We start from the raw sequence: 12,579 nt of genomic DNA on the forward strand, positions 1-12,579 counted from the left end.
TACAGTGTGATATTTTGATATATGTATATAATGTGTAATGATCAAATGAAGGTATTTAGCTTATTCATTGCCTCAAACACTTATTATTTCTTTGTGTTTGGAACATTCAAAAGCCACCTCTTCTAGCTACCTGAAAATATACAATAAATTGTTGGTAATTATAGTCATTCTGTAGTGCTGTAGAACACTAGAACTGACTCCTTCTTTGTACTTTTGTATCCATTTACCAACCTTTGACTATCCTTCCCCTCCTGCTACTTTTCTCCACTTCTGGTGATCAGTATTTTACTCTCTATGCGATCAATTTCTTTTAGCTTCCACATATGAGAAAGGACATGTTACATATAACTTTCTGTTCCTGGCTTGTTTCACTTAACATAATGTCCTCCAAGCTTATCCATGTTACTGTGAATGATGAGATTTCATTCATTTTTTTATGGCTGAATAGTATTACATTGTAAATATATAACACATTTTCTTTGCCTGTTTATCTGTTGATGGATCCTTATCTTGGCTGTTATAATTAGTGCTGCAATAAACATGGGAATGCAGATATCTTTTTGAAATATTTATTTATTTTTTTCATTTGGATATATGCCCAGTTGTGGCATTGCTGGATCTTATGATATTTCTTTTTTTCTTTCTTTCTTTCTTTTTTTTTTTTTTTTTGAGACGGAGTTTCACTGTGTCACCAGGCTGGAGTGCAGTGGCATGATCTTGGCTCACTGCAACCTCCGCCTCCTGGGTTCAAGCGATTCTCCTACCTCAGCCTCCTGAGTAGCTGGGATTACAGATGCACACCACCATGCCCAGCTAATTTTTGTATTTTTAGTAGAGACAGGGTTTCATCATATTGGCCAGGATGGTCTCCTTCTCTTGACCTCGTGATCCACCCACCTTGGCCTCCCAAAGTGCTGGGATTACAGGTGTGAGCCACCATGCCCGGCTGATATTTCTAATTTTAGTGTTTTGAAGAACTTCTACAATGACTGTACTAACTTACATTCCCACCAACAGTGTATGAGTTCTCTTTTCTTTGCATTTTTGCCAGAGTTTATTATTATTATTTTTGTCTCTGATAATAGCTATTCTAACTTGGGTTAGATGATATCTCATGGTGGCTCCATTTTCTGTATATGGATGTCCAGTTTTCCCAGCCCCATTTATTAAAGAGATTGTTCTTGTTTCCTTTGTTGAAATCAGTTGGCTGTAAATATGTGGATTTATTTTTGGGTTCTCTGTTCTGTCCCATTGGTGAATATGCCTGTTCAAGAACTATCTTGAATAAAAGTGGTAAAAGTTAGCACCTTGTCTTGTTCCAGAGCTTAAAAGAAACCTTTCAATTTGAATGTGTTCAGTATGTTGATGACTGTGGGTTTATCATGTGAAGTGTTTATTATGCTGAAGTAAGGTATGTTTCTTTTATACCTGACTTGAGATATTGCATCATGAAGGAATATTGAACTTTATGAAATGCTTTTTCTGCATCTAATGAGATGATCATGGTTTTTGTACTTTGTTTTGTTGAGGTAATATGTCACATTTATTGATTTACCTATGTTGAACTATCCTTGTATCCCTAGGATAAATCCCACTTGATCATGGTAAATGCTCCTTTAAATGTATTGCTGGATTCAGTTTGCTAGTATTTTGTTGAGGATTTTTGCACCTATGTTCATCAGAGTTCCTGGCCTATAATTTTCTTTTTACATGTTTGTCCTTGTCTGGTTTTGTTATCAGGGTAAGAATGCATTCATGAAATTCTTTATCTTTGAGATTTATTCTTTTTTATTATTTCTATCTTTGTTGAATTTCTTCTTCATATTTTGAATTGTTTTCCTGATTTAGTGAAATTGTCTATCTGTATTTTCTTGTATCTCATTGAGTTTCCTTAAGATCATTATTTTGAATTCCTTTTCTGGCATTTTATTGGTTGTTTTTATTGGAATCTGAAACTAAAGAGCTACATTCCTTTGGTGGTGTCATATTTTATTGCTTTTTCATGTTTCTTGTGTCCGTGAGTTGATGTCTGTGCATCCGGTGGAAAAATTACCTCTCTGTACAAACTTTCTAGAGTGGTTTTCATAAAAAAATACTTTCGCTTGCAATTAGCGTTGGTTTTACAGTTGGGAGGGGTGTGATGACTTTGTTTCTGAATAGATGCAGTGATATGGTCTTCATGCAGCTTCTAAAGCTGTGTTCAATGTCAGCAATAACTGTGGGCTCCTCAGTAGCTTAAGTTGTAGAAATTTGTGGCAGTGATGGTGGTGGCATAGATTATTAATGTCCTCAGTGTCAAGGGCTTTTGAGATTCTCCAATTCTTTTTTTTCTTCATAATGGGGAGATTTAGCCAAGGGAACTGCTCTTCATGTCAGATATGACATGACCAACAAGCACGTGCAGTGGTGCTGAGTTCTAGGTGCAGGTGCTTGAAGTGGTTGTGGGACCAGGGTCTTATGCCCAGGATCTTGCCAACCTATTGTGACACCTGGGTCTTGGGTTACAGGTTCGCTGTCTGTGCTAGGGTTGGATGTAGGCTTCCCACAGAGCCAGGATTTGTGACTCTGAGACACTACTCTACAAGCTCAGTCCCAGCTGTGAGTGGCTCAACTCCAGGAAAGAAGGAGTGCAGGGAAGTTTGGACCCAGAGAGCAGGATGTGCTCTAATTTTGTAACATGAACCAGTAGGGGCTCAGTGGCAACTTGAATCCCAGGGGATGAGGCACCATGTAGTAGTGATTCTTGACCCTTGGATGTTGGGACTCGGCGGTACCTTAGACTCTGTAAGACCATATGCAGCAACAGTACCTAGAATGGCAACATACAGCTGTTACTTGTGCCCTGAGTGGGGGCAGGGTACAGCATAGTGATGGCTGTACTCCACAGGGAGAGGGGTGTCTTAGCAGCTCTGACTCTAAGCAGGTAGATCAGCTCCAGGAAAATAGCGTATTAGAGTTGTTTGCCCTGGAGGGTGGAGTGTCTCAGATCAGCCCAGCCACTACTCTGTTTTCTTAGGATGTGGGTGATCACATCAGCTCAGCCTTGGGATGTACAGCTGCTCAGCTGAGTGATGGCACCAATTCACCAGGGGGCAATGTGCCACTTCAGCTCAGGCCTGGGGGACATGACTTTTCTAGGCAGCCCAGGTACGGTATCATTTCCCTGGGATGAAGGGTGCTACTTCAGATTAAGTACTGGGGTGTGTGACTGCTCTGAGTGGCCAAGGTACTGTTTTCCCAGGAGGCAGGGTACTGCTTCAGCACTGGCCTGAGGGGCAGGGTGAAAGGTAGATGAAGTGACTCTACCTTCACATGGGCCCATGGGGAAGAGCGGGACAGTTGCTGGCAGCTCAGCTTGGGGATGTTGGGCCACTGGGTTGGGGTTGGTTCAACAGTGACTTAGCCTCAGTGATGAAGGAGTGTCATAGCTATGCAGTCCCAGAGCAAGACACACTCCAGCCAAAGTTCCAGTTCCAAGATGGCATGGTGTAGTAGCTGCACAGGCCACAGACGGCAGGGCACATTGGTTGCTCTTTTTCCTGGGGGAGCACGGCTGTGTGAACTTCGGGCAGGTCCCTCAGCTGGGACTTAGCTCCTGTGAGGACTACATGAGACTTCATGGGTGAGGTCTGTAGTTGTTCAAGGTGTGGATGGGGCTTGCTGGGATCCTCTTGCTTACCACTCTACCCCAGAGAGAAGTTCCTCCCTGTTCCCAGCTGATCCCAAGTGGGTGATGGGTGGTAAAGACCAGGTGTTTTGTTTCTATTCTCTATGTGGTTATTCTGAGTTTCTTGTTCTCCAGGGTTTCTGTTACTTCTCTGATGCAGTCTGGTACTCTGTCTTAGTTATTATTTTTTTCTCCTTTTGTTTTTAGTTTTTTTTTTTTTTCTATATAGTGATGGGGTTTCCCTATGTTGCCCAGGCTGCTCTCGGACTCCAGAGCTCAAAACAAAACAAAACAAAACTCACCTTGGCCTCCCAGAGTGCTGGGACTACAGGCACGAACCATCGCACCTGGCCCAGTTATTTTTGCTAAAGTTTAGTTGTTGATTGTTGTTGTGGCTGTCTTTGTGAAGGAGACGAGAGCTAGGGGCTTCTGGATGGCCATGCTACTGATGTCACTTTTAAAGTCCTTATCTTTAAAAGTGCTGGAGGTTTGTAAGCTACTTATATTTCTGCTAGAAATTCCTAAAGTCTCTCATTTTATTTCTAGATTATATATTCCATTGATAGAGCCCTTATAAATATAACATTAAGAAGTTGAGCATTACCTTTAGGCCAAAGCAATTTACTTTTTAAAAATCTGATTAATTTCAACACAATCAACCAGATGTCAGAAGATTTCAGTGCCTCTGATAGATGCTGACAGGTGAGGAAATTAAAATCAGAGAGGGAAGCAATTAAATCCTGGCAAACATTACTTTAATGAGACAACCAAATCATAAGCTATGGAATATCTTGTATTCTTGATAAGTATCTTAGGGTGGCCTGAGAGTGCACTTTAAATTGTATGTGGTATTTGATGATTGGAATGCAGGGCCATATTTGTCATCTAATTCCTTCGGCCTGATTTAACATTTCAGTTGCTTCTAGGGACAGACTTCTATGTTTAAAACATTGTTTTATTTTAATAAATGTTAGTATTAGTAATCCTTTTCCTGCTACCTCTGTTGCCACATGAAACTTATGAAAATGACCAAATTATTATTGGCCTTTTCACAGTGGTTTTGGAGTAACCATAGTCAACTGTGAAAAGAGAAACACAGAATGTGTATTTTATGCAACTTCTAATCAAAAGATTTGATAATTACACACTAAAACCAGAACCCAGTTCCTCAATCCCCATTTTATTATTCTTTTCAATATGATGCTCCCTATTCGGAATGAATATTTGAGACACCAGAGCTAAAGAGGTGCCAGTTTATTGACTTAGTGGGAGTTTTTATAAGATACTGTCATATTGCTTATTTGTACTAAAGCACTTACAAAAATATCAAGTATTTTGAGTTAGCTTTATACTGGTTCAATACCACATAGAATTTTTGTTCATAATACTAAGACAATCATCTTAGGGATGGTTACATTTTGTTGTGGGGTGTGGTGTTAAATTCAAAGGACACCATGGTTTGTGAAAAACCCATTGCAACTGATCTCTGCACTTTTCATTTCCCATGTCATTCCATTTTCTTCTGCTTTTTCCTTACCCCCTGTCGTTTTTCTTGCTTCTCTCTCTTTATTATCTTACCTTCATTTACTCCATCCTGTTTTTCTCCAAAATACAGTTGCTTCTGAAAAATTGCTTCTGAGGGTGAGCATAGTTTTAAGAGGAGAGAGGACGAATGGTTTGACAAAGGATGCAGACATGTCAGGTTCTGGGTCAGCAGTTAGTTATAAAATACACAGAGGCAGCCAAGGATAACTGGCTTCATTACTGAAAGGCTAGAGTGGGATTTGTCAGTTGTCCCAGATGTCTGTATGGAATTATGGAAAACTCCCTTGCATTATGAAATACTCAGGAGCTACTCAGGACACATGCCACTCAATCCACGTGAAGAGGGCTGGTGAACTTCTTAGCTAGAAAGACTTCAGCTTTCCTGTTGCTTAAAATGAGACTTATTGGTGAAAGATTTGTATTAGTCCATTCTCACGCTGCTATAAAGAACTGCCAGAGACCACATAATTTATAAAGAAAGAGGTTTAATTGACTCACAGTTCCACATTGCTGGGGAGGCCTCAGGAAACTTATAATCATGGCAAAAGGTAAAGGAGGAACAGGCACCTTCTTCACAGGGTGGCAAGAAAGAGTGAGTGCAAGCAGGAGAAATGCCAGATGCTTATAAATCTATCAGATCTCGTGAGACTCACTGACTGTCATGAGAACAGCATGGGGGAAATTGCCCCCATGATTGGATTACTTCCACCTGGTATCACCCTTGACTCATGGGGACACCCTTGATTCAAGATGACATTTTCGGTGTGGACACAGTCAAACTGTATCAGACTCTTCACAAAACCTCACTGGTACAGACTTGCATATATGACTGTGCTTCAACACTTTGCCCAGCGATGTTGCATCTTGAAACTTTCCTGGTGAGATCTGAGAAAGTGTTTATGGTAACACTGCATCGAACGTTCCTTTTGCCTTAGCTTAGTAATGTGTCACCTTCTGGTTAGACCACAGATGTGAAGTCTACTCTTTCTCCTTACACTTGCTAGTAAAGCACAACTTAGAACTAAGTGTGCTTTAGTGCTTTGACAATGAAATTTTCTGTGCTATGCACTCAGTTTCCCTTTCCTGAGGTTATTTAGTTACCCTCTTCAAATAGCACACTACCAATTGGGAGGCTATACCATGTAGTAGAAGGGTGCTTACTGATTTTGGTATCAAGGTACAGTGTTACATTTTTATCTGCTCCCTGTTAACCATGTGATCGTTGAAGTTTGGTTTCTGTATTGGTAAACTTTGGATAATAAGGTCTCACTGGAGTTATAAAGGGGATGGTTTAAGACATAATGGTCATTGTGATTTTTCAAGCTATAAAATAAAGCATGATGTTAAAAGATGAATCATGTTTTCAGTTGGTGGCAGATGACAAGTTTCTTGCAGGGCATCTGATCAATCATGCTTTTTTTTTTTTTTTTTTGAAGCTTTTATTTTAAGTTCAGGGATATAATTGCAGGATCCATGTTCTTTTCTCAACCTGATTTGAGTCCTTAATGTAAACGGGACATTTTATCAAAACTTCCTAGAAGTCTTATATTTCTCAATAAATCTATCCATTCTATTAAAACAAATTTGCTTTGTTCTTAGAGTCTACTGGAAACTCCAACTCTCTGAACCCAGGGCATGATTATAGGCACAAAGTTGAAAATTATGTGTGATTCATCAGCAGGTCTTTCAACTAAAGCAGTATCTGTTTTGCTTTTGAGGGGTCAAGGAAACATTTGATGTTAAAATCTTAAAAGTTTCTGGGCTGTCTCTTCTTAGATGAGGTCATGTGAGGGTGACATAGATTACTATTGCAGTATTTTAAAATTAGGAGACATAAGTCAAAGAAATATTCCAGCCAGAGATATTCTCTTGCCTCACGTGCTTATAATGTTATCTTTTGATCATATGAATATGAATTTATGGGAAGAAATGTTATTGCTGTTCTCTATAACTATATGTATGGAATAATGGAGAGAAATCTGATTTAAAAAGTTTAAGGGCAGCTTTGGCTATGGAGTATATATCATAATCTACATGTACATATGAAGAAATTGACACTCATAGAGTTTAAATAACTTGCCTAAGGGCACTGGTAAAAGGAAATCTGAGTGGCTCGAAATCCTATGTACTTTTCCCATTTCCTCATTTCAATCAAATAGCTGGTTTTATTTTATTTTCTCTCTTCACCAAGCCTTGTGAATTAAGACAATGGGTTATTGTTTGTCCTTGTCTTTCCCCAGTCTAATAACCCAGGAAAAACTAAAGTAGAAAGGAAGGATTACTGGACCAGCAGGCACAGCCTTTGGCTCCAAATTCATGCCTTGCCAGATACTAAACTGTATAATCTTGGGCGAATTACTTTCTTTTTGTGAACTCCAGTTTCTACTTCTGTAAAATGTGGACAATAATGTTCATTTTATATGGTTTCTGTGAAGTTAATCATGAGGACGGTGTTAGTTCCCTTCTCAACCTTTCTGTCCCTCTTCGAGCTTCTGTTTCCTTACCTATGAAGTGAGTAGAATCATCCCTTCCTGCTTCTTCGTCGGGTTCCTGTGGGGTGAAATGAATGTGAAAATGTTTTGTAAAACAAGAAACCATTATGTAGATAGAAGAGGTGATGACTATTAATGAATAAATATAGGCTTGGTGTCTGGAAGTAATTTTTACTTATTTCATTTGCAGATACTTGCATTGCAGTTGGCTGAACCTTGTGTCCACTGTCCATTCCAGGAGCCAGCTATCTAAGGTAACGGAGGAGGCATGTCTTCATGTTTGTGAAATACTAATAGGCATCTGACCCAGTAATGCTGATTTTAGAAGAAATACAAAGAATAGAAGAAATACAAAGGTACTTTATGAGGAAAAGAACCGAAAAATGGCCAAGACAGTGAGCTGACCTCTCTTTTTATTTTTGTCTTTTTAATTTATTTATTTTTCCCTTTTAATTCGTAACCCTTCAGGTTTAATACTAAAGCCAAAAATCTGGGCCACACAGATGATTCAGATTTAATGTGTATGTATTAAGTGTCCATAAAATGCAATGGAGTAGAATGTTCTTACCCATTATTTTATTGTATCCTCAACTAGTATGTGGCAGGAGCACTTTTTACCTGGTTTCCTAACCCTTGATTGAGTGCATTTTTCACTACACTATGCTGCCAGTGTTACCTGGCTCTGAAGGGGCCAAATATTTCTGGCTGGGTCAGTCACTGTCTCTTAGCTGCCAAACAAAATCATTTCAAAAAGCTAGAATCTAAAGCCGCAACAGAAAAATCCTAAGAACACAGAAAATTGAGTTAGTCTTTTGAAACCTTGGATCCATTGTATCTGAATGCCACTCTCCTGGGGGACTGTTGGGAAGGACACCAATCCTTGGCAGAAGAATACATTTGTCTTGAGTTTGCCAAGAAGATGGAGGCCAATGGGAAAAAATTTTTTAAAGGAATCATCATAGTTGTAAAATCTACCAGATGCAGTTTTTCTCCTGTAGTTAACCTGCTGAATCTGTACTTCTTAAAGAGCTCTACTGTGTTTTATGTAATGTTTCAGAACTTAGCCAAAAAGAGGTGAAGTAGACAATATGTAGAATAGTAACTTTGTAGAAGATTTGATATCATTACTTGAAGTACTATATACCTGTGTTCTGCTGAATATTTTGTTACTTCCTTTGCTATATGATATCTATGACCTTGAACTGCAACTGTGACTTTAGTTGCATAGACCTTTCAGAAAAATCAAGTTGGTTGGTATTGCCCCAAATTTGTAGGACTTAGACAATTTAGAATTGGGAGGAAATTAAGGTGTTAGATTTACATGATTTTCAAAGCTAATAAGAATACATGCGCAAACAAGGTAGGTTATGTATGGACTATGAAATTTCTATCATTACATCAAACATAACAGCCACTTAAGTTATTCTCATTCCTACAAAAAAGAACATTGTTTTTATTTTTTTATTATTTATTCATGTTTCAAGTGGAATATAAGCTAGTTTACCCAAGAAGTTTTCTTTTTATTTGTTTTATATTATTTTACTTTAAGTTATAGGATACATGTGCAGAATGTACAGGGTTGTTACATAGGTATACATGTGCCGTAGTGGTTTGCTGCACCTATAAACCCGTCATCCAGGTTTTAAGCCCTGCATGCATTAGGTATTTGTCCTAATGCTTTTCCTCCCTTCCTACCCCTCAACAGGCCCCAAAGTGTGATGTTCCCCTCCCTGTGTCCATGTTCTCGTTCAGCTCCCACTTATGAGTGAGAACATGCGGTGTTTGGAAGCCATCATTCTCAGCAAACTAACACAGAAACAGAGAAGGTTGTTTTAAAAAAGGTAGTAGCGAAAAATGTAAGAATGGCTACTGTCCACCTTTTATTTCTTGTCTAGTCCACAAAATAACCCTGCAAAAGCTTATGTCTAATGTTTTATTTTTATAGATAAATATATCAGAAAAGAATGTACTGTAGATACCTACTGTCATAGTTTTTGACAGCTCTGTGAGGCAGAGATCTAACTTGTTCATTTAGAAACTGCAGTTATCACACTAACCTTCCCTCCAATGCTAATTGTTAAATATTAATAGAATAAGTTTTGAAAAGTAGTTAACTGTACCCCCTGTCCCGACAGAAACCCATCTTGAAACTATCAAGGGGAGTTTTAATCAAGCCCTGAAAGGTTATAAAAATTACTCTCAAGAAAGAGGAATTTTCTCTCTTTCTCTTTTTGTTATGTTTCGGAGGTGGGGAATGGTGGAGAGGGAATAATAGAAACCTCTCAAGTAACCTTTGGGAGGTTTGGCCTAAAGGAGAAGTAAATATTCTGGGAGCATGCTGTAGAAATTTACAGTATTCTCGTGGTAATAATTGGTATGAGTGGCAGTAATGAAGAAAGAATAACAGTTTCAATAAATAATTAGACTTGACAGTAAATGTGTCAACAGGTACCCACTTAATGAGTATAATCATTGTTTTTCCCTGCTCTCAACGTTGATCCACTGACTGCGGTGTGTTCTCTGTCCCATTTCCAAACCAAATCTATTTAAAGCTGCACTCCATGGAATCTGAAACAGTATACCCTGTTTACTATTTAGAGCTGATACCTCATGTTCTTTAATAGGCAAGTTCTGTGCTTGAACGAGAACAGGCTTCTGGCCTCTTATAGACGGTTGATTATTCCTGTTTTCCACAGGGTGATTCATTAGCAAGGATGAATAATACCCAATTAAATCTCATGCACTTGTCTATATTGCCAGAGTGAACTGTTTAGTATAATTTGGTGGAAACAGTCCTAGTCTGCTTTAAATACCATTTTTTGAAGTGGAGGTAGAGGCAATAGTTATAAGTTAAATTATTTTGTAATAACCTGAATCGAATCACATTGTTTTTGGGAGCAAAGCAATGTGTTGTATGTTATGTTCACCAGAAGCCATGAGAATCCTTTTCTAATCCCAGCTGTAATGTCACCTGGCTGTGTCACCTGGGCAAGTCACCTTCCCTCTATGAGGTCTGTTTCATCATCTAATGACAAAGTTGGACCAGTTGATCATGGCATTACTTCTGGTTAAATGTTCTCTTACATATGTTTTTATTTCCTAGCCAGTCCCTTCTCTCTCCTGGTGCCGTGTTTCCAAAATCACAGGACAGTCCTATGACTCTACTGCACAGCCACTGTGGGAAAACAGTTATTCTTCTGTTTAGCCTTTGCTTCTTTTACATACCAGAAATGCAGTTAATGACTTGCATTATGTATACTGTAAGAATGGGCATTTATACACCGGTAGCGGTAGTCCCTTACCCCAGCAACTTACAATTCCTTGTTAGGGAAGAAAAGCTGTCTTCCCCCACGTTTCTTTACTCTGTAACATTGTTCCCTGATCGGGGTCTTATGAGAGGATCTGGTAAACTTCCCCCCTGTTAAGACTGTTAGGAAGAGGTGGATGCTTCTTCCATTATTTGCTTTTTCCAGAGCAAATCATTGGATCTGTAAAGGAGATCAGAATGTCACAGCCAGAGGGGACTTTACAAAATAATTTAAACAAATTCTTTCATTTCACAGATGGAGATTTTAGTGTCTGGGAGGGAATCTGACTTGTCTAAAGCGTTGTTGACTGATCTCGGACTAGAATTCTTCTGACTCCATACTTGTATCTTTAAGTAGAGAAATCTTTTTCTATAAACTCTCCTTTCGCTTCCTAGTTCTTAAAAGGTCATTATCTTTCAGGCAAAACCAATTTCATTTTCACCATGGGGATGTGAGATGTCCTTAAAACATAAATGGACTCCAGGTATCTTCATTAATTTCATGAAGATGTGGCACAGAGGGTTCCGGCTAGCTTCTGCTCTCCGTGTTTATTAAAAGACTGTGGATTCCCTTGCAGTTCTTCCTGTAAGAGGTTGTTTGCTGCTGACATCATCACTCTCCTCCACCCTCCTCCTGCCCTTTTCTGAACCAGTGAATTAAAGGAATCTGAGAATGAGCTCCTAGCTGGCTGTTTACTGAACATTGTTGGGGAACATTAAAAAAGAGAAGACAGATGAGGGATTTAATAAGCAAGAGGACAGAAGAATAATAGCCAACACAATGAAATCTAGTTGAAGGCCTGCAATTCCCAATTGCTGCACTACACAGCATTAATAGCAGAGTCTCTCACTCTTTCAGACCCTTCTCTCTTATTTCAGACCTTTCTGCCTTATTCTTGTAGGAATGGGCTGGGACTGAGAAACAGCTAGTATAATCATTGCCAAAATGAAACTCATATGTACATGGGGACTTCCAGGTCTGGAGAAGAGTGTAGTAATTGTTACCCATCTGAGAGAAGATTACTTAGAGAACATTGGACCTAAGTACTTACCTTGAACCTCACAGTACAGAGGTTCGGAGAGTAGACATCGGTTGACTGAGTCTGAGGTTCAAATCCTGGCTCTAATTAATTTGCTATGAGTTTAGTGAGTGCCTAACTTTCCTCTGAGCTGCACTTTCTCCATCTGTGAGATGGGAGGAGGAGGGTGGCATAGATGATGTCAAAGGAACCCCAACTCTGATTTTCATGAGTCTCAGATTTGCCCAAGGACCGGTAGTGAATTTGTAGCCAAGCCAGGTCTTGAATTCACAGCCCCGTTTTCTGGTTTGAGATGGTCATCATTATATCATTATAATTTCCACTACCCATACTTTCTAAGCAGTATGTTTGCAGCTTTCAGCCTTGTTTTATTAAATCTACTTTTTCTCTTTTATTTGACAGTCCCTTTCTGTCCAGGGGCTTGCTTAAAGTAGTAATTCTTTTTTTTTTTTTTTTTTTTTGAGACAGAGTCTTGCTCTGTCACTCAGGCTGGAGTTCAGTGGCAAGATCTTGGTTCACTGCAGCCTC

The 12,579-nt window shown here is 39.1% G+C and overlaps 1 protein-coding gene across 8 annotated transcripts in view; it reads left to right on the forward strand.

The window, feature by feature from the left end:
- LPP (LIM domain containing preferred translocation partner in lipoma) overlaps positions 1-12,579 on the forward strand; it is a 731,638-nt gene that overhangs the window by 181,388 nt on the left and 537,671 nt on the right. For all 8 annotated transcript variants that reach the window (XM_033213032.1, XM_033213033.1, XM_033213039.1 and 5 more), the window contains one exon: positions 7,895-7,958. The gene's annotated coding sequence lies outside the window, so the exon portion shown is untranslated. The remainder of the gene's footprint in view (positions 1-7,894; positions 7,959-12,579) is intronic.

The sequence above is a fragment of the Trachypithecus francoisi genome, unplaced genomic scaffold (genome assembly GCF_009764315.1).
Source record: "Trachypithecus francoisi isolate TF-2019V2 unplaced genomic scaffold, Tfra_2.0 Lachesis_group0, whole genome shotgun sequence".
NCBI classification, from domain to species: domain Eukaryota; kingdom Metazoa; phylum Chordata; class Mammalia; order Primates; family Cercopithecidae; genus Trachypithecus; species Trachypithecus francoisi.